This window comes from Silene latifolia, chromosome 11 (genome assembly GCF_048544455.1).
Source record: "Silene latifolia isolate original U9 population chromosome 11, ASM4854445v1, whole genome shotgun sequence".
NCBI classification, from domain to species: Eukaryota; Viridiplantae; Streptophyta; class Magnoliopsida; order Caryophyllales; family Caryophyllaceae; genus Silene; species Silene latifolia.
In genome coordinates, this window is record NC_133536.1 from 136,055,321 (window position 1) to 136,079,393 (window position 24,073).

The window sequence follows — 24,073 nt, forward strand, 5'->3', positions numbered from 1 at the left end:
TGTGACACCAACATATTCCTTCTTAAATATGTATGACATTGATATATGCTTCTTGCGAATTATCACGTCATAAGTATTTGATACAAATTTGTGAACAATGTTAGAAAATCCCACATTTCATGATTATGAAATATGGCAAAAGATGTCAAAACCACCTTTCGAAATAGGTATTTAGAGGAGGATGTGTTCATAACACAATCTGCGGGTTTTTTAAATCCTTAGAATACTAACATTAAATAATCGTACGACGACTAGCAAGAATAAATTCAGACATTTACTTGAATGAAACTAGGGTAGTTGCCATTTCATGCATAGACATATATGTGTTATAGTGTATTCATTGTATAAGACTCAAATTGGTGACCCCAATTATGTCTTGATTCTCGATTGAAATTGCATTTAGAGACTAGTTTTGACTAGTGTCCCAACCATCTGATTGAGAATCTCTTGGTATGTGTGCGAATCTTGTATTTAAAGCAAGATTAATTCTTGACTTCTTTCTAGAAAACAATTATGAATAAAGCAAGATATTCGCCCTATTTACACTTTGAAGTATATGGCTGAATACAATTTCAATCAAAAAGGGTTATTACTTCTTTATCTCTTTTACCAACGAACTAGGTAGATACTTGGAATCCACTTAATGAGGTAATAAGAGAAATTCTTTGAATAAGTTCAAATGAATGTTTAAAAGTATCAAAACCTAGAGATTATAAAACCAAAGTATTAGTACTTTCTTTAAATAGGGAACAATAAAGTGAAGACTTTTATACACCAAAAGAGTGTGATATGGTATCACATGTTCACCTTCATAATATTAGAAAGTGACATAGAATCCTATACGATATGATTAAATCTTTACTATAAAGTTGGAAGTCGTTTCTATCACAATTTGTCTAGTATTTATTTATTCCACTAACTCAAAACATAATTAAAGCAATTATCTACATTTTATATGAGATATGGTTAGGCATGGTACCTAAATTGTAACTTTTTCGATAGTGAACATGTGGTCTCTCTTCCTACAAGATCACGAGAACAAAAAGTTTAATTTGTGGCTCGTGATGCTATCTATTAGAGAAAAGAGGATTATTTCTTATAGACAGAGTGGGAGAAAATGTTCAAAGAGCCACAAATTGAGAATAAGACGTAGGAAGATGTTCCTTCTTGGTCAAAATCAGTAATTATTTCTTCGAAATCTAAAGTGGACAGAAGTCATGTTAATGCGTGTCCTAAATATGATGTTTTACACCCTATTTTACACGCATTTCAGAGCTCATTTGTGTACTTTATGCTACTATTTTCCGTATTTCGGTCTACTTTCGTGTTTTTGTGTAATATTGCAGAAATGTGAAGAATCTAGCGAAAATCGAGCCGAATCAGTCCCCGAGTACTTAGCATTGCATTTGACCTGGAGTAGTGACTTGGGAAGCGAACTTGGTGCGCATTTCAAAGCCTAAAAGATAGATTTGCGAGAGTTTCTGAAGCGGATTACCAGCTACAGTGGTCTATAGACTGACTTACGTGGTCTATAGACTGTCAGAATGCTGAACAAAAGTCTGCAGGAAAGAGGAGGGGTCGATCGACTGACACATCTGGTCGATCGACCAGAGCACGATTATCAGAAACTTCTGTGCATCGCAACTTAGTCGATCGACTGGCCCTAGTGGTCGATCGACTGAACAACGAGTCTGACGCAAATTAGAAGACGTAACAAAGCCCATTATAATTAGGTTATGAGGATTGGGTTACGTGATAACTCCTTTATAACGTGATTCAACTCTTCTGTTTGATTTATCTAGTTCCTATCATACATATCTTTAGTTTAGATACAATCAAATACATTAGCTTTTCGTAGTTTAGAATTCTCCATAAAGTTCGTATCTTACTTTCGGATTCATCGCTTGTTCCTTTGCTTCGGTAATTCTAGTCCTTAAATTTCAGTATTATTTTATTCATTTCATTAGTATTAGTTCTTGCTAGATAGAATCCCAAGCCCTAGTTACAGTTTTATGCGAATTTATTCATTCAATTATTTCAATTATGCAATCCATTATGCTTATTATCAAATTAGTTCTTGTTATTTGCGTAACTATGTCTAGCTAAACACCTTTTGCTAAGATGTGAGGGGAGCTATAGCGTAGATGGCGTAGAATAGGTGACCCTGAATTAGGGCATGGTCGATCGATTGGCTTAACTGGTCGACCGACTATGCCGTGTGGTCGGTCGACTGAGGTAGTTGGTCGATCGACCAGACCCGTGTTTGATTAGCATCGTTTGATTCGTTAAGTGCAATATTTAACAATGAGACCGAGAGGAGACTTGTTAGATTCTTAGTTTTGACCAACCCGTAGATCGAGAGATATGGAAGGGTATTAATTAATGAATTATGACGACTAAATTGCTACGATCGAAAGATAAGTAATTTAGGCTTTAGGAATCACTTTTCAGGGCGAGATCTAGTATTAGTAAGACCTAGGGACTAGTAGGATAGGCCGAAAGGAGCTACTAGTTAACTTGGACCGAGAGGACGTGTTTTACCCATCCTACACGACTGTATTTTGGACTTACCTAGGATTATGTGCCATCGCAGCTATAGTGAACCGACCGTCTTAGCTCCTTTTTATCATTTGCTTACTCTTATTTTTATTATTTGTTTATCTATTTTGCATTTAGATTTAGATAAAACTCAAATCAAACCCCCCAGAAATTCATAGACTGAAATAAAAACAACGTGACTCCCTACCTCCCTGCGGATCGACCCTTACTACCGCTTGCTAGTTGTAGTTTGGAATTTATAAATATTATTTTTGGTACTCACATCGACAGGTATCAAATTTTGGCGCCGTTGCCGGGGAGGCAGCGCAAGTTTTAGTTGTTCCTTTTTATTTTAGTCTATTCTCTAAGTTTAAGGGACATCTGTTCCTTAAAATTTTCTCATATTCTACTTGTAGTTTCTTCTTATGCGCAGGTCACAGGGTGGTGAGTTACTACCGTTAAATCCTGAGATCGAGAAGACCTTGCGTGAGTTGAGACGATCATCTAGAGTATTGCCGACAGAGGAAGAGCTGAGTACTCTGTCCAGTTATTACGAGAACGCATTATTTGAGGAGGATCCACCTTCATCTCCTATTTCCGCCTCATCAGCTGAGACCGTCACATCTCCAGATATGGCTGAAGAAGCTAATATAGCCAGTCACTCTGAGCCAAAAGCTGAGAATCTCTATAAGGGATTCGCGTTGCCAGCTGGGACAGATAGGAAATTCGAAGCAAAACCGTCCTATATTAACTTGGTTGAGAGAAACTAATTTGGGGGAGCTACAAACGAAGATGCAGCTAAGCATATGGAGATATTCATTGACTACTGTTGTTCCATACCCCCACCAGGAGGTGTGACCCAGGACCAGATAAAAGAGACGATGTTCATCTTCTCGCTCCGTGATGCTGCTAGGGAGTGGTACCGAGATTTGGATCGAGCTGCTAATGGGATTACTGATTGGAACTCGCTGGCCCTGGCATTTTATAAAAGATATTTCTCTACATCGAAGACCAATGCGATTAGAGCTCAGATCACAAGCTTTAAACAGGGTCCTGATGATGATTCTCATGAGGCATGGGCCCATTTCAAGAGGCTGGTGCGATCTATTCCGCACCATGGGTTTGAGCAATGGAGCCTGTGCAATCAATTTTATAATGGGCTTTATGATGATCAGAGGACTATCCTGGATGCTGCATCTAATGGCAGATTCCAGGAGAATGTTGGAGAAATTAAGAGGTGGAAAATTATTGAAGATATGGCCACCCATAAAGCTGAGCATGGAAACTCCAGGGGAAATCAAAGGAGAGCTGTTGAATCTCCTTCTGTAGCTGCATTAGAGGCTCTTACGGCAAGATTTGACAAGTATGAGTTAGGAGGAGCTTCAAAGGGAGGTATTTACCAAATGAACGTTGTTTCAGACGGTCCTTTTTCATGCAAGAGGTGTGGAGGAGAAGGACACGTTGCAGACTTCTGTATCAGTCCCAATGAGGTTTGTGCTGCTTTCCAGCATTATAGGCAGACCAACACTTATTTTGAGCCGAATGTTCATCCAAACTTGAGGTGGAGTAGCCAGAATGTTCAAAATCCGACTCCACCTCCGCAGCAGCAGAACTATGTGCCCCCTCATAAGCAGCAACAGCCATACCAAAAGCCTCCGTATGTCCCTCAGTAGCAACAACAGTTCCAAGGTTCCGATTTTACTGAGTTGAAAAATTTGTTGCTGAAGGAGTCTCAAGCTAGAGAGGCTGGGATGAAAATGTTGGAGTCTCAGATCGCTCAACTAGATAGCAAGAGTGCAACTCTAGTTTCGGGGCAATTACCGTCGCAGCCGGACCAAAAGAAAGAAACTTTGAATGTGATTAAGTTGAGGAGCGGGACTGCTCTTGATGGGCCCGCTATTGCGGGAGATAAACCCGAAAAAGCTGCTGAAAAAGGAAAGAAGAAAAAGAGCGAGAAAGACGAACAGCAGCGATCACGGTCGATCGACCGCCACACCCAGTCGATCGACCACCCCTTATTCCTCAGCGTCACTTTCTGATCTTTCTGCTCATTCTGGAAAAGAGGAGATCAGTCGATCGACCGACCCCACTGGTCGATCGACTGATGATGCTGCTGATGTCGAACCGTTTCGTCCTCCAATGCGAGATAACTTGAGGGACTACTTATTTCGGGGTACCATGGCTCCGAAATTATTGAGGCAAGATCCAGATGTTGATGGGTCCATTCCGATTCCAAAGTATGACCCTACGACGGTTAATGGTTCATTCCTGAGACGGTCTGAAGAAGGTTCGAGCTACAACAAGGACAAAGTAGTGGATTTTCAGCCTAAGTCCACTGATGCCGGTATGAGAGACCTAGAGGAGAGGGCTAAGTTGCTTCTTACATCCCCTTATCCAGAAAGACTAGTGCCAACCAAAGATGAGGTTACATTCGGTAAATTCAAATATTTAGTGCGTAGTCTTAATGTGCAAATACCTTTCTTAGAGCTAGTTAATCAAATACCTGCATATATGAAGTTTATGAAACAACTGCTAGCTAAGAAAAGGTCTTTGAATCTTTGTCGAGTCGTGCATTTAATCGAGGAGTCTAGTTCATACTTAACTCACACCGCCGATCGTAAACCGTCTCGACCGGGTAGTTTCTCTGTTCCCTGTAATATTGGTACCTTCTCAATTGAGAAGGCATTATGTGATTTAGGGGCTAGTGTCAGTGTTATGCCTTTGAGTCTGGCTAAGAAATTGGGATTGACTAGATTTGCTATTACTGACATGACTGTGCAAATGGCTGACCGGTCTGAGATGTGGCCGATAGGTGTTTTAGAGAATGTGCCCGTGCAAATTGGGAAGTTTTTTTTTCCCGTTGATTTTGTTGTTTTGGACATTCATGAAGATGTCAACACCCCAATTATCTTGGGAAGACCGTTTCTGCACACTGCTGGTGCAGTAATTGATGTGGGGGAAAGAACTTTGACCTTTAAGGTAGAGAAGCACTCTATTATGTTTGCCTAGTCCCCTAGGAAGAAAGACTCTATGTGGCCAGTTACTTCTAATGTGATTTATGAAAAGAAATCTTAGTGCTTTCTTATATGCCTACTTTAGTACTTGTGCCTATTCCTGTTGTGACACCTCCGCCCCAGATTGGGAGCAAATTGGAGGACAATTCTTCTATTTTGGATATTGCAGGAAATGGTTTGGGGAAGGAAGAGCCGTTCATTGCTCCAGCTGTGAAGAAGCCAATCGTTCAAAGAGGCGGTCTAGGATGTCTTAGCTATGACATGGATGAGGAGCCAGATAAGGAGCCCAAGAAGGCGCCAGTTCGAGTCACAGTTTCAGACTTGGAGCTTGAGATTGAAGAGGATGTCCAAGTGTGGGAAGATGCTTCTGATGTTGACCCGTCGGACGATGTGGTGGATTGGAGTGCTAAGAGGTTGAGCACCGCGGAGGACACTTTATATAGTCAGAAGCCATGGTCGGAGATTTTCCGCATTTTTCGCGGATGAAAACTTTTTATTTCACAAGTTTTAGACATTTTATTGCTTTTGTTAAACTATTTATTGCTTTTGTGTGTGCGAGACTTCGCTTTAATAAGTTTAATTAGGATTGAAAGACCTTAGACTGTTACTTTGGGTTTTGCGCAATTTTGGGCGCGTTATTATGTGTATTTGTAGGTTCGTAAACCATATTAGCTCAATTTATTGAAATATTTCGAAGAAATCAGAAACTTACAGCAGGTATCCTGGTCGATCGACTGGCTTGTGTAGTCGATTGACTGTGCCACGACACCAGGGGCTTCTGTTCCTGTCACCCTGGTCGATCGACTGGCCTGTTTGGTCGATCGACCGCCTTCGCTGCTGTACCTGTTCACGACCATTCCCCTGCTGTGTTTGGTCGATTTGCGGAGTTGAGGGAGTCTTTTCTCCACTTTATTATCCGATTCATTTCTGTTTTCTTCTGTTGTCTTATTTTGCACATAATTACCGCTTCAACTTTGCTTTCTCGGAATTACGCGCGGTACTTTTGTTTCTTTTCAGGTACCTATTGTAGCATTGCTGGCTACTAAAACCTCCTAGCTTACGCTTGTTTGGGGAGGTTTCCTTTTGCTGCGCTTAAAGTCTTGTGAGTTTCCCATGTCTCATTCATGTCTTATCTAGTTATTTATCGCAAATTCCTATTTCCCTTGATTATTTTCTCATATGATTTTGCACAATGGGGACATTGTGTGATTTGGTTTGGGGAAGAGTTTTGCGTTGCATTCATTTTGTTTTGCATTCACGTTTACAATTTTATCTTGCATTGTTGTTTATTTTCCTATATATATACAAAATTCCAAAAAACTTGAAAAATTCAAAATATTTCACGTTTATTTTAGCATATAGGTTGAGTCGGAACGGTAGTAGTTCAATGATGACATTGCATTTTCAGCTGTTTACGCCTAAGCCGTGCTTAATTGACATGTTATTAGTAGAATCACATATGCATAGTCTACGAGTTTTCGTTAATTTATTCGCTGAATCTTGAGACTTGACTTAGATTTTTGGCAAACTACTTATATTCTGAGGTTTAGAGCTTATAACTGGTGACATTCATGACAAGTTTATTTAGGATTTGAGAGTAGTTACTCCTTGTAAGACATGTTACATCAATATGCATAAATATGAACTTGATCTACTTAATACCTGTATGCATTAAGTTTGTGGTTTGTTGACACATGTGGTAGATGTTCCCCTTTTCTCATTTTACCCATAAACCTCACATAGCCAAATTGCCTTCTGTCCCATAAGCTACATACTATATTTAGCCTACCTTGTTTGAGCTAGTATTGGTAGTTGTGGGAATGTATTCATTGCATTTGTGTTATATTGCACTTTATGAGAAGGTTGGTGGAATGTTGGATGGGAGGAAAGAAAGAAAAAAAATAGAATTGAAAAAAGGAAAGAGAAAAAAAAAAAGCAAGTTCGATCTATGGTCGGTCGACTGGACTCATTGGTCGATCGACTGAAGCCCGAGAAAAGAAAGAAATCACATGGTTGAAGTCTTTATTAGATGGTGATTTTATTCCCATGTTTTATTATTATCATTTGGGGAATTACAGTTATTATTGGAAATTGTGAGATTTGTGCTTCTAATTGGCACCGTTATGTATCGATTGATCTTGAGCACGAAGTTGGGATGTTCCCGTAATTTGGATCTGTAGTTACTAGCTTGGCTTTAACTCCTCTATTCCAAATTTATCTTAGCCCCTTCTTACCCATTACCTCACATATCCATAATACCTCGACATGTGTCATGGTCATTTGTTTGGTTGGAATGCATATGTACGGTTGTAGAGATTATTTTCATATTAGATTGCTGGCATGTTCTTATAGGTCGTAGTTAGGTGAGAGTCATTACATTTACTTCTTTCTATCTTTACATATATCCACCTGTGTTTATGTGTGATATGAGCGACCCGTGAGAGTCTATAATGATAAGTCTCTATAGTTGACGGTTCAGAAGTTTTTAACGACTACATAACTCGTTTGCATGATTCATTTCGCTAATTGATTGTTGATTTCTAGCATTAAACTGGTTTAGGCTTTATAGTTGCATTTTGCTCTGAGATTGAACTCGTTCCATTAGGTCCTAAGATCGAGTCTAGTTCTTGCTTGGGGACAAGCAAGGGTTTGGTTTGGGGAAGTTTGATGCGTGTCCTAAATATGATGTTTTACACCCTATTTTACACGCATTTCAGAGCTCATTTGTGTAGTTTATGCTACTATTTTCCCTATTTCCGTCTACTTTCGTGTTTTTCTATAATACTGCAGAAATGTGAAGAATCTAGCGAAAATCGAGCCGAATCAGTCCCCGAGTACTTAGCAATGCATTTGACATGGAGTAGTGACTCGGGAAGCGAACTTGGCGCCCATTTCAAAGCCTGAAAGATAGATTTGCGAGAGTTTCTGAAGCGGATTACCAGCTACAGTGGTCTATAGACTGACCTACAAGGTCTATAGACTGTCAGAATGCTGAACAAAAGTCTGCAGGAAAGAGGAGTGGTCGATCGACTGACACATCTGGTCGATCGACCAGAGCACGATTATCAGAAGGTTCTGTACAGCGCAACTTAGTCAATCGACTGGTCCTAGTGGTCGATCGACTGAACAACGAGTATGATGCAAATTAGAAGACGTGACAAAGCCCATTATAATTAGGTTATGAGGATTAGGTTACGTGATAATTCCTTTATAACGTGATTCAACTCCTCTGTTTGATTTATCTAGTTCCTATCATACATATCTTTAGTTTAGATACAATCAAATACATTAGCTTTTCGTAGTTTAGAATTCTCCATAAAGTTCGTAACTTACTTTCGGATTCATCGCTTGTTCCTTTGCTTCAGTAATTCTAGTCCTTAAATTTCAGTATTGTTTTATTTGTTTCATTAGTATTAGTTCTTGCTAGATAGAATCCCAAGCCCTAGTTACTGTTTTATGCCAATTTATTCATTCAATTATTTCAATTATGCAATCCATTATGCTTATTATCAAATTAGTTCTTGTTATTTGCGTAAATATGTCTAGCTAAACACCCTTTGCTAAGATGTGAGGGGAGCTATAGGGTAGATGGCGTAGAATAGGTGACCCCGAATTAGGGCATGGTCGATCGACTGGCTTAACTGGTCGACCGACTATGCCGTGTGGTCGGTCGACTGAGGTAGTTGGTCGATCGACTAGACCCGTGTTTGATTAGCATCGTTTGATTCGTTAAGTGCAATATTTAACAATGAGACCGAGAGGAGACTTGTTAGATGCTTAGTTTTGACCAACCCGTAGATCGAGAGATAGGGAAGGGCATTAATTAATGAATTATGACGACTAAATTGCTAAGATCGAAAGATAAGTAATTTAGGCTTTAGGAATCACTTTTCAGGGCGAGAGCTAGTATTAGTAAGACCTAGGGACTAGTAGCATAGGCCGAAAGGAGCTACTAGTTAACTTGGACCGAGAGGACATGTTTTACGCATCCTACACGACTGTATTTCGGACTTACCTAGGACCTACCTCTTTATGCATCATGTCATGAAGCAAGGTGGTTACAGTTCGTTAATATATAGCTCCTGCATTGATGAGCCCAAATGGCATAACTGTATAGCAATATGTGCCCCATTGAATAACGAAAGCTGTCTTATGCATGTCTTCTCACTCCTCTAACATTTCGGGAGGTGGGAGTTTCTCTATCACCTCAACCTTAGCTTTATCGACCTCGATTCCCTTTTCTGAGATTAAATGACCCAAAACAATACCCTCATTGACCATAAAGTGGCACTTTTCCCAATTCAAAACGAGACTAACATCTTCACATTTTTGCAATACAAGAGAAAAGTTATGCAAGCAAGAGTCAAAGTCTTTCCCATAAACGCTAAAATCATCCATAAAAACTTCCATTATGGTTTCTAGATAGTCGAAGAAGACACTCATCATGCATCTTTGGAAAGTAGCGGGAGCATTACATAAGCCTATATGCAAAAGTACCATAAGGGCATGTGAAGGTGGTCTTATGTTGGTCATCCGGGTGTATTGGGATTTGGAAGAATCCCGAATACCCGTCAAGGTAGCAAAATAATTTGTTAGAGGCTAACCTCTCAAGCATTTGGTCAATGAATGGTAGGGGAAATGATCCTTTCTTGTTGCGGAATTCAATTTTTGATAGTCTATACTCATACGCCAACCGGTGATCTTCCTTGTGGGTATTATCTCATTCTTATCATTTGTTACCACCGTGGTACCTCCTTTCTTAGGTACCACTTGAACGGGGTTAACCCACAAGGAATCCGATATAGGATATATGATTCCCGCATCAAGTAATTTCATAACCTCCGCTTTTACAGCTTCTTGCATGTGGGGGTTTAATCTCCTTTGAGATTGGATGGTAGGTCTATGGTCTTCTCCTAGATGAATTATATGCATGCAAAAATTGGGACTTATCCCCTTAAGATCATCTAGAGTCTAACCTATAGCCTTTTCATGTTGTTTTAACACACTACTACAAATACAGGCAACCACAACGGCCCTTTAACAACGCTTATTCACGAAAATCATCAAAACACGTTGTAGAATTTATTCCGCGAATTTTACCAAACTTAATTACAACGGTTATGTTTTGTTAGCCGTTGTTATTTGTTTTAACAACGGGTCATACTTAAACAACCGTTGTTAATGAAAAAACTAATAACAACGGTTAAATTTTAACCGTTGTTAATGGTTTGGCGCCAAATTAGTGAAAAGTAATCACAACGGTTATATTAGAACCCGTTTTTAATACTTTTTAACAACGGTTGTAATCTCAATAACCGTTGTTATTAATAATATGAAAATCTTAAGAACAACATATTGCTTTATTCTGCTATACGCTACAAACACAAACACAAGCTAATACTGCTACTATATATATCATCCTCCATTCCTCCCCGATCGTCTCTCTGTCTTCATCTCCGTCACATCGTTGTCACGTCTTCTCTCCTCATCGCGCGTGTTTATCAATCAGGTATATATATGTTTCTTAGCAACGCTTATTATAACTAGATATAGGATTTTTTGGGTTATTATCTAATTTGTTGATAATTTAGCTTAATTGCTTTCCTGAATTTCGTTTATTTGTTTGCCTATTATTGTATTTTCTGAATTAGTTGCCTATTATTACGAATGTAGAATAATGACTCGAACTTGGATGATTGATGCAAATATGAGTGACCGCACCTACAAGGATGGTTTAGCTGAATTTTATGAATTCGTTTAGAACAATTTGAAAGGTTCTTCTAGTATTGCATGTCCTTGTGAAAGATGTGGTAATATTAGCTATATGGCTTTTCCGGACGTTAAAATACACCTAGAAAAGTGGAGATTTAGTCGATCCTATACACTTTGGATTTTTCATGGGGAATCATTAGAGGAAGAGAATAACTCTAAAGAAGATGATGTTGAGGTACACGAAAGGCTAAGCGATGATCCCGAGTTTGCCGAGTTTTTGAGTTGGAAGAGTTGGAAGAGTTGGAAGTAGAGAAGTTGAATGTTGGGTCTATAGATAATGAAGAGAATGATGATGAGTCCATTGCTTTTGAAGATGTAGGTGATGACACTAGTAATTGGGATGACCTTAACAACATGTATGAGAAGTTGTGTGAGTCCGAAGCACCTCTGTATCCTGGTTGTAAGTACACAAAAATGTCGTTACTGTGGTGAAGTTGTATAATATCAAGGGGGCAAATGGGGTGAGTGACACGTGTTTCACTAGTTTTTAGCCTTGATAAAGGAGTTGCTTCCAGATGGTAATGTTCTACCTGTTAAGACATATGAGGCGAAAAAACTAATAAGAGGAGTGGGTATGAAATATGAGAAAATACATGCATGTCCAAATGATTGCATATTGTATCGGAAATTATATCAAAACTTAACCAATTGCCCTAAATGTTTGGAGTGGCGTTATAAGGATAAGGAAGGGATCCCGGCTAAGGTGTTGTGGTATTTTCCATTGATACCAAGAGTCATAAGGATTTATGCGAATCCGGTGATGCAAAAATGTTAACTTGGCATGAAACAGGAAGAATAAATGATGGAAAGCTAAGACACCCGGCAGATGGTAAGCAATGGAAATCGTTCGACGCTAAGTATCCCGAGTTCGGCAATGAACCTAGAAACTTACGTCTAGCGCTGTCCACTGATGGAATGAACCCACACGGAAACATGAGTAGCCAACATAGTACTTGGCCAGTAGTGTTGGCTATTTATAACTTACCTCCATATGTGTGCATGAAAAGAAAGTATTTGATGTTGTCGTTGTTAATTTCGGCCCTAAACAACCTGGAAATGATATAGATGTATATTTGGAACCTCTTCTAGATGATTTGCGATTGTTGTGGGATAGTGGGATAGAAGTATTTGATGCATATAAGAACGAAACTTTCAATTTGAGAGCGATGTTATTGTGTACAATAACTGACTATCCGGCTTATGGCGACCTTTCTGGGCACACAGTTCATGGGAAAGAGGCTTGTCCATTGTGTGGGGAGGATATCGAGTCTGAATACTTGAAGTCTTCTCGTAAGTATGTGTATATGGGAAATAGGAGGTTCTTGTCTCATGACCATTGTTATCGCAAGATGCAGAAAGCATTCAATGGAAGACAAGAACTTCGTCAACCTCCTAGAATTTTGAGTGGGCATGAAGTTTATCAGAAAGTAAAGCATATTGAGATAGATTATGGGAAGAAGAGCGGCTCTAAATTGTCTACTCGTGGGTATAAGAAAAGATCCATATTTTTTGATAAACTTCCATATTGGCCCGACTGGAGGTCGGCATTGCCTCGATTTCATGCACATTGAGAAAATGTCCGTGATAATATTATCAATACCCTTCTGAATGTTCCTGGTAAAACAAAGGATAACGCCGCAGCTAGGGAAGATATGAAAATGATGGGTATTAGGCTAGAGTTGGCACCACAGAAGAGAGGTAATCGTACATTTTTACCGCCAGCAGCTTTTACCCTTTCACGGAATGAGAGAAAAGAGTTCTGTGCATGCTTGAATGGAATTAAAGTGCCACATGGTTATTCGTCGAACATCAAAAGCCTAGTGTCGATGCAAGACCTAAAACTCACCGGGTTAAAGTCACATGATTGTCACACTTTGATGCAACAATTACTACTGTGGCTATTCGTTCCATTTTACCTGAAAAGGTAAGATATGCTATAACTAGATTCTGTCTCTTCTTCCAGTCCATATGCGAGAAAGTCATCGATCCCGATGACGCGGATTCATTGCAGGACCTCGTTGTAACTCTCTCTTTGTCGTTGGAAATGTATTTTCCACCCTCTTTCTTCACTATCATGATTCATCTGACCATTCACTTGGTTAGGGAGATTTTGTACCTTGGGCCCGTGTACTTGAGATACCAGTATCCTTTCGAAAGATTGATGAAAGTCTACAAGGACTATACATCTAATCGGTATCGTCCGGAAGGTTGTATTGCTGAACGCGCTATTTTAGACGAAGCTCTTTCATATTGTTACGCTCATCTCTCCCCGAAGGAGTTGATTGGCGTTCCTAAGAATCGTCATAGTGACTGGATGACCGGAAAAGGTATTAGGGGCGGGTTGAAAAAATTGTGACACGTGAAATGTTGCATTTAGCACACATGTATGTGCTAAACAACGAAGATGAGGTGCAACCTTATATTCAACAACACAAAGATGAGCTCAAATACGATCACCAAAACAAGACCGAGAAGTGGATTGCGAACGAGCATACGAAGACGTTTTCAGAGTGGTTTAGGAATATTGTCTTACGATTGTATTGATCAAACTGGTGATGACATCTCTCCTAGGTTACTACGTCTTGGTTTAGGTCCAAATGCCAGGGTCACCTTTTACAACAGTTTTGCCATTAATGGATATACTTTTTACACCCGCGAGCAAGATGAGGTGAGCACAATGCAAAATAGTGGTGTGAGTTCAGAATTTGAGGCAATGCACTTTGCTACTTCAAAAGATAAAAAGCCTATTTGGGGAAAATGCCTTTATTATGGTGTTATTCAAGAAATATTGGTACTAGATTACATTGATTTCACAATGCCTTTGTTTCGATGTAACTGGGTTGATAACAACATCCATTGTGTCCGAAAGGATAAGATGGGATTTACGTTGGTCAATCTGGGTAAGGTTGGCAATAATAAGGATGATCCTTTCATAATGGCATCCCAAGCTAAACAAGTGTTCTATGTCACCGATCCTATGGATAAGAAGTGGTCTGTTGTACTTTCTATAAGGAAAAGAAGGAGTAGTCCATCCGATAATGATGATGATGATCAGGATGTCGTTTTTGAGGGAATGGATCAGTCTACCACTGTATCTTATTTCGACGATGTTGACACTGATCATGAGGACACTGAAAGCATCTATATGCGTGATGACCATGGTGAAGGTATTTGGGTTAACGAAGAAACTATGACATCCAAGAAACGCCCCGATCCCGAGATAGTTCATCGGACACATACAAAGATATATGCATGCATCTTTGGTGTAAGTTGTCTTATTTTCTTGATCTTATTATTAGATGTGGATGCTTTGGTGTTGAAATTCTTTGAATAATGTATTGTTACAGTTTGGACCTGTAATGGAATTACTGATAATTTTTTAAAAAAAAGAGGTTCAACAATAACAACGGTTATATTTAAATTACCCGTTGTTAATATTTTCAACAACGGGTGTAGTACCTCTACCCGTTGTCAATTATTTTTTTGACGTATTTCATTTTGGCGCAAATTTGGTGAAAATATATTACAACGGGTATATGTTACCCGTTGTAATAAACTTTTGACAACGGTTGACTTTTATTGACCCGTTGTTATTAACATATAACAACGGTTCTTCTTTGAGCACCCGTTGTTAATAGTTTGTCTTAATAAAAAACTAATATAGAAACCCATCCAAAGATGCCATACACAAACTAACACACACAACATTATTACTCCAACCGTTGGTATCCTGTGTTAATCCTTCTCTCTTCCTCGCTTTTTACATTCTCGTCGTCCAGTTTCAAACCCGATTCCGTTGCCTTCCCTTATCATCCCCGCTCGTTCTCTTTATCATCATCATCAACAGGTATGTTCACTTTAATTTTGTGTTTCGTCATTAGGGTTTTAAGACGATCATCTTGTTTCTTTTTTCATGCATTTGTTTGTTTTTCGTCTTCTTTGTTATCTTTATCATCCCGCATCATCTACTTTACTCCTCTTATCAGGGTTTAGGATTTTAGAAGCTCAATCTGTTGTTTTAAGTTTTCATTCCTATTAGGGTTTAGGGTTTTAGATAATAATCTGCATGTACGTTGTTAAGTTGTTCATATCCAGCTATATCATTCATATTTGGTTTTTAGGATTATCATGGGTGAAAAACGTAAAAGAAGTCAAAAGAATAATGAGCCTGGTGATAATAAGCCTGGTGAGAGGGGTGCTACGAAGTGCAAGAAAGTCCTTGCAGCTATAGCCGCTAAAAATGTAGCCTGTTCGAAATAACATGGAGTGAGAAGGGTTTCCCTACTGGTCCAAATGCGGGTCTTTTCTCCAGTTGGATTGGTGCTTGCACAAGACAGTTTGTGCCTATCCATTTAGAGGATGTTAAAAGTTTGAATCCAAAATTGGCGGAGTTATACTTGGCTCGTATAAAGGAAGGCTTTATTATACCCGATGAAAGTCATGATGAGTATTTAATGCATAAGGCATCCGATGTCCACAAAAAGCGGTGGAAGTGTGGCGTTGCTAGGGATTGGTTGTATGTGGACAAGGCAACGGGGAGATGCGTAAGAGCCCACCGGAAAACAAGTGTCCCACCATCAAGCAGGAAGAATGGGATCTTTTCAAAAAGATGAGAACTACTGAGAAGTTTCAGGTTAAATATCCTCGCCTTTTAACGATTTACCTATCATTTTTTTAATTAATGAGTCCTTTATATAATCTTTTTATTATCTCATCTACTTGCGCTTTTATATAATTATTTGAAGGCCGTTAGCAAAAGAAATCGTGCTAACATTTCATGCAAGAAGGGGAAATTCTATGGTTCTCGAGGCGATTCTGAAAAGATAGAAGAGGACCTCGTAAGTAGCATGCATTATTGCCCTGTGAGACTTTATTTTTTTAATCACACTTGGACTTGCATTGATACACATTTACGTGTATAAATGTTACCATGTTAATGTGTAGGTGGCAAAGGGAGTGAAAGAGGTGGATCGGCATGTAACTTATAAACATGGGCACACGCCTAAAGGATCCCGGTCGTCGCATGACAAATACGATGTGGAAGTTTTGGCCAACATAGTAAGCATTATTTTATTAAGACGAGTTCATTACTAACTTTATTATTTTAGTCACAAATATAATTTGAAGTTTATTTAATATATTATAGGATAACGTATTGAAAGAGGTAGAAGAAGGGAAATTCACTCCCAGTGGTTGTAATGACGTTCTTGCTAGAGCGATCGGCCGACCCGAACATCCAGGTCGTTTGAGGGGCGTCCGTTACAGGTTGGAGTAACGAAATATTATGGGAAAACGCCGGATAAAGAAGAAAAGGAAGACTAAGTCCGAGAACGCCGACATGGTAACATTTATTCTATTATTTTCATTTAAGTTCAATTCACATGTTATTGTTGGGATAAAAATTGCCGACACATTACATTCTTGGCAAAGCAGCTTGATTAATGGCATCCGTAGTACTAAAGTGAATCTTTGGAGGTAAGCTTTCCGAAGAAGAAGTGAAGATGATGGAGGATGTCATTTCTAAAGGGGGTAATAATAAGGTACAACAGATTGGTGAAGAGGCCGCTACTACCTTGGCAATACATGAGAAGGAAGTATCGGTCAACGAGATTCAGAAAGATCAGGTACCTAATAATGCTTCTGAAGTTGTAACAACTAAAGCCGATCAGGTACCTAATATACTTCCTTATTTTTCTTTTTTTTTTTTTTTTGGGTAAGATCAGGGGGTGTGTTCACTGCCAACTTCTGACATGGTGCCATTGAATTGGTTAATTTTATTAGGTAAATAATGGGTCTGAAAAGGAGATGCAACTTGATGAGAAGAAGCGGTGATGAAAAAAAGATACATCCCCTTCAAGTCAGTTCCTGTTTTCAGTAAGGTATGCATGAAGTGTTTAATTAGTTAAATTTATATGAATGCTGAAGTTTGTGCAAAAATCGGCCTGAGACAGAAAGCGTTTTTGCAAAATCTTTTGAATGCTGAAGCGTTTTTGCAAAGATATAATAATAATGTATGTATGTGTATATTCTTCAGGCCGTAAACAAGAGGCCGATTATTCTTCTCGACCCTAATAGAATCGAAAAGCCACCTGTGCGTGTGGCCGGGTCTCGTAGAAAACAAATCAAAGAAATGAAACGTAGTTCATGGCGAAAAACTTTTGTCGAATCATAGAATAGTAGAGATAACTACAGTCAATCCAGGCCATGAAAAATTTCCATTTCTGTCCCGATTCAGTGACGACATTACCATTTCGGGAGATGCGCTTGGAAGTTTCATCCAATGGCCTCGATACTCACATCTACTTGGCGAAGATATCTCCGCCGCCTCCGCCCGATGGAAAGCGATTGGGGTTAGAAGAAATACCTTTTATATATATATATATATATATATATATATATATATATATATATATATATATATATATATGTGTGTTACATTTTTAATTGTTGAATGTTTTTATATGTTAAATTTATATGTTATTTTTTTTTTTGTAGGGAACAAAAAAGGCGGCTTTGGCGGATAAGCCTAAGTCCACAGACATGCCAACGACCTCGACTTCACAACAACTTGATGAGGTATGTATTTAATTAACTTCTCCATTTTTTTAAAAATTAACCTCGCCCCTTTATTTATATTTTGTCTGTATTTATAAAAAGCATGGTAATTTTGTGTATGTAGGGGACAAAAAAGACTGATAAGCCTAAGTCCCCAGTCTTACCTGCTACTACTACCTCATCATTGAAAGAGCAGGTTGACGAGGTATTTAATTAAGTACGCTTTTATTTTTATTACTCCAACTAGGATATGTTACCTTTGGATTTTTTATTATTTTAATTATCTATACTACATGTGTAGGCTGGTGGTGGTAGTAGCACCACATCAAAGACTCATTCTTTCCCGTAGTGAAAGTTAGGAGTATAAACTCCACAAAATATAAAGGGAAGGATTACATGGAAAAAGTAAGAACGAGGACGATGATGACTTTGTATGAGGAGGTGGCCATCGCATAGCCTCCGAGCAAGCGATAATTATTCCGCTCGAGGAGGATATTCTAGGGTGAGCGCCAAGCGCTTATATCATGGGATCCGCTAGCCGTATGGGCTGGACTAGACAGATTGATATAGCACACATATTTGTTTGGATGAAGTAAGTTTCTTAATAAATAATTTCATAGTCTAATATTTTGACTACTAGGTAGATAGTGTTTTAAATACCGGAATTAATACCGTAATAATGTAGGATATTGCAATTGAGAGTGATCCCCGAGAAGAATATTCCATCTGATCAATACGGATTCTTGTGCCCCTATGTTTTATCTTTATTTATTCCGGATTTCTCGTTCGAAGAACGGGTAGATTATATTGCTCAAAGAATTGACGACAACCAAGAAGCCGATTTTTGGCGCTTATAATGAAAAAGGGTAATAAACAAATTAATATTACGTTTCCCCCTACAATTGCATTTTCATAACTAATATATGTACTTGTTAATAATGATGATGTCTCTTGATGTAGGACTCATTGGGTGCTAGCAACCATCATGCCGACAAAGAAAAAAGTTTTCTGGTTGGACTCTATACATCACCAACCAAGCGAGACTTTTAAGCGCTTGATTAATATGTAAGTTTATAATACTGATTTATTTATAATAACATTAAGTTTCAATTTTTATTTATAGAAAAAAGCTCATTTTTGCCCCTAAAAAATGAGTTTCTGCCTCCTTTTTTATTTTTTAAAAAAAGGGCCTTTGAGAAGAAAAGAGCAAACGAGTAGGATCAACCCACGAAAGATTCGATGTTGGCCCCGAATTTATTACGATAACAGGGGTACGTGCTCAAATACAATAACATTAAGTGCAAAATCTGTGTTTAATACTAATACAATACCTAAAGTTCAAGATTCTGATGTAAGCCTTCTCTCGTGTGTTTGTTTTTATGTAATAATAGGCCCCTCGCCAGCCGGATAGCATACAATGTGGATACTACGCTTGTCGGTTCATGTTGGAGATTATTAGGCGAAGATATATCATTATTCCTCCAAAGGTTAGTAATTTAATAATGTGTTTATTACTTTTTTTAAATTAGAGCTAATGTTGTGTTGCTTTGTCGCTATATATGCCATGATGTTGCTATGTTGTCTTGCTTGTCGCTATATATACCATAATGTCATCTCTTTGTTTTTTCCGCAGTATGCAATCAACCCGTCGTAGCAGATTGAGCAAGTACTCAAATATAGATATAGACGAGGTAAGAGACATGTGGGGCAACTACGTCTTAGAATATATTAGAAATGCATGATACTCGGAGTTTAGATCAACTTATTAGTAAATTTTTTGTTGAAGTTAGGGAATGATTAGTTCATGTAAATTCAACTCCTTGTAAGTATATATATATATGATGCATTCTTTGTTGTGGTTGAATTGAATCTATTGAGTTCGATGAACCCAGTGTGATTTATCTTTGGTCTTTGGTATATGGTCTTTTTGACATATGCGCAGGTTTTTGAATAGCATGAAACCAATTTATTTTTTCAAAACATTAGGCGTTTGTAATAAAAACGGTTACTAAAAAAACCCGTTGTGAATACCTTTAACAACGGTTAATAAAAATAACACCGTTGTGAATGACATTCACAAATACCCGCGCATAATATTCAACAATAGGTTTTAATCGAAGAACCGTTGTTAAAAGTATTCACAATTTTGGAGGTAAAATTACAACAACGGGTATTAAACAAAGAACCGTTGTTACTAACAGTTTCAACAACGGGTATGTAACATAAACCCGTTGTCAAAAGACTTCATAATTTTGGAGGTAAAGTTACAACAACGGTTATACATACGACAACCGTTGTTATATTATTCCCTCCAAAATTTTGAGACACTTTCCACAACGGAGAACACCCAACAACAACGGCTTTTAACCGTGGTGAATACTTTAGACAACGGTTTCACTAAATAAGCAAACCGTTGTAAATACCTTCTACAACGGCCTCTTTAACAACGTCCGCTTTTTTATTTTACAACGGTTTTTACCCGTTGTTATAGGCTGTATCTGTAGTAGTGACACATCAAGCAAACTTTTCAATTGATTTTCATCAAGTTTGTCATTAACAATCACGGGTTTTGTTTTAGATTCATCAAGGTAAGCATATTTCAAATTTGGGGGAAGGGGTTTTAGAGTTGGAACTTGTACCTCACTTTCTTCCATTGAGGATTCATTAAGGACTTGCTCCATTTCCATTAGGCATTCCATTCTCATGGCATATTCAACTTTTTCTTCAAGCTCACTAATCTCATCATACTTAAATTCCATGACAAATTCTTCTAGCTCCTCGGCTTGTATGATGTCATCTTCGATTGCTTGTTCTTCTTCTATAGATTGAGAAGCTTCCACAAGAATGTTATGTACTAATATGGATTGCTCATAAGTAAGTTCTTTGTTGGCTAGAGTGGCCTCAAGAAGATCTACTTCCAATTCCCAATGCATATTTTTGGCCTCACTTCCTTCTAAGGCTTCCAATGCTTGCGTGAGGTTTTTGAAGAAGGGTATACTAAAGTGGTCTTCAACAAAACAATCTATAATATCCATCTCGCAAAATGCACTAAGAGAAAAAGATGAGAAGTACCTTGAGGAGTTTTACTTCCCCAAGGTAAAGAAAGACACAACTAAAAACAATTAAGGAAAATCAAATCAAATTAACACCGTCCCGGCAACGGCGCCATTTTTGGTTCGTCGGTTTTGTTACTCGTTGTCAAAAGTTACCTTGACCAAAACAATATTTATAACTTCACAAACTACTCTACACTTAGTAAAGAGGTAAGTAAAGGTTGGATCCCAAGGGACGGGTATTGATGTAGGATTTTCAATTGCAAATGGTTGTGTCTAGGGGTGCACAATTTGGGTTGAGATAGGAGATCAATTAAACTAATCAACAATGTAAATAAAGTAATGAAAACAAGTAAGATGATTAAAATGAGATGTAAACAATTGATTAAAAGCACTAGGGTGTCATGGGTTCATAGGGGATTCATGGGATTTGATCATACAAACATGTTCTCTACTAGGTGCAAGCACTTATTGTTGTGATGGGATCGAGTTAGTGTATATCTTACAATTCCTAAGAAGGTTTGGGTCCCGGAGCCGAATTGATTAGATTGTACAACACCTACAAGTCGACTTAATCCTTCCTATCCAACTATATGCATGGTCTAATGAGACTCGAGTTGGTTTATGGGTTACAAGTCTCATTGAAAAGGTAAGTAATGGGTAAAAAATGCAAGGATCCATAGGCTCACATTTCATCAAACATAACATGTGCATAAGTTGGAATCACAACAAGCAAGCAAATTAATTACGAAAACATATTAGATTAATCATGAATCAATCCCCATGTTGGTTTCCCCTAATTCCCCATTAACCCTAGTTAAGGAAAACTCACTCATTATCAAGTTTAACATGCTAACAAGTTTGTCAATCATACTAGCAAGGCAAAACATGATGAACAAGTGAAAATGATTAACAATAATTAAAAAGGATTAAGAGAGAAGATGATTCCAAATAATAAAGCAAAGAATAATAGAAGTACTTGATGATTGATGGAAAGTTGTCAATCCTCCAAATAAACCCAAATAATCTTCTAATTACCCAAAATAAATGATGAACAATAAAGAAATTAAGGAAATATTAAGGAATGAGATTAGTATTAATATTAGATTAAAAGTTGATTACAAGATTAAGACAAGATTAAGATAGGATTAAGATTGTATTAAGATGACATGCTAATCTAGGTAGTACAAAGGGGTATTTATACTAAAGATTAGGTACAAAGATTAAGGTTACTAAGGGCTTAAAGGACTATTAAGACCCTTAAGAAAAGTTAAGGGAGTGCTCCTCTCCAAGGAGATGCCCATCTCCGTTTTGCTAGTCCCACGAAGATATGCTCTTCTCGAGCGTCTAGGAAGGTGGCACGGTGGAGTCTGTAAGGAAATCCGAGCGGATCATGGGAGAGACGCTCGGATTGCTTGGCTCCAAAATGAGCATCTTGGCATTGGGACGCTCGGATTGCTGGGCAGGGAGACGCTCGGATTGGCTGCAATCTACTCGGATTGTGAGACAGGCACTTCTCTTTTCTTCTTTCCTCAACAATCCGCGAGGATCTTGTTGAGGACGCAAGGATCCTTTCATCATTGCCCAATCTACTTTATTATCTACATAGGCCTTCTAGTATCGTCTTCCCTTTGATGCTTGGTCATTGAATGTGATCAATTTAGCTCCATTTCGCTTTAAAAATGCAAGGTTTGCACTCCTTTCATACCAAGGAAACAAAATCTCAGAGAATATGCAAAATGGGAAACTAAAGATAGTAAATGACCCAATTATGCACTATAAAGCATAGGAACGAGGGTAATTCGGGGACTAAATGTGCTCAAATATGGGTCACATCAAATATCCCAAAACCGAACCTTTTCTCGTCCCGAGTAAAGAGGTGACAAAGACTAGGACCCTTATTCAAACTAACCTACTAATATAGCCGATGTGAGAAAATTATTGGGTCTCACTCCGCCCCTTCAACTCACAACAAGACAACCATGAGGTAGGATGCCTTCTTGCAAGGCAAGGTGGGGCTTGCCAAAATGGTGACACATCCAAGCATTAATGCACACAAAACATGTAATGGATGCATCTTCAAAAATGAATAGCCACTTTCCTTATCTAAGTGGCGGAAATTATCTAAAGGGGAAGCAATCTAAGGGTACACATTCCATTATAGATATGGTTTCTTCCAACTACTTAGCCTAGAAGGATACCAGTAAATCACCTCCAAGTTGTGTCAACCTAGGGTACCTTTGTCCTCAATTGTTAAATGCTTTCGTCAAGAGTAGACTCCCTATGATGTTAGAAACACTGGAGGATCGCGGAATTCCCCTTCTTGCCTAGGCAAGAAGAAGGGTCGTCCCCTGTTTACCATGTACAAAAGTGGATACGATGGAAAAAGGATCAATAGAAGTTGAGTTTCATATGGGAGTTTGCTTTTTGTTGTTGTTTTTCCCCCCCAATTTGTGGCATTTGACAATTTAAGAACATTTCTTTGCCATTTCTTTTGATGTTTGGCATTTCAACACTTGACAATTTCAACTTTTTCTTGCATTTCTTTTGAACATTTTCAAAGTCACCCCATTTGTACTGAGGGTGCTTATATTTGAAGTATAGGAGTTTTTATTTTTATTACTCCTCTTTTCTTTTGATGCAATTGCAAACTTTTTCATTTTCATTTCAATACTTGAACTCAAATTTTGAACAATTTTTGTACCCATTCCCTTTTTGATGACAAAATGTGGTAGAGCATGGATGCTGATTGGATGGTTTCAAGGGTCATCTTGGAGTAAATGGTAGCCAAGGAGTTATCACACCACATGGTACTCTTGACTAGGCCTTAATCCATGGGTCAAAGGATACTAGCATGACACAACCTAGGGTGTTTTACAAGTATTCTAACAAGCAAAGTCTTAAGAAGAAAAAGTATCTACAAGGGCCTTATATACACTTGTCAAGCTTCCCAAATAGATGGTTTCACAAAAAATTTCCTAAATGCGACTATATGCCATGATGCAACTAACATTTATACAACCCAATACATATGATTCTACCAACTAGTATGCCAAATAATCTAAATGCAGTCCTATAATCACATTGGTTTATACCGCATCATTCAAAATAAAGCCACATAGTCATTAACATAGAGAGGAA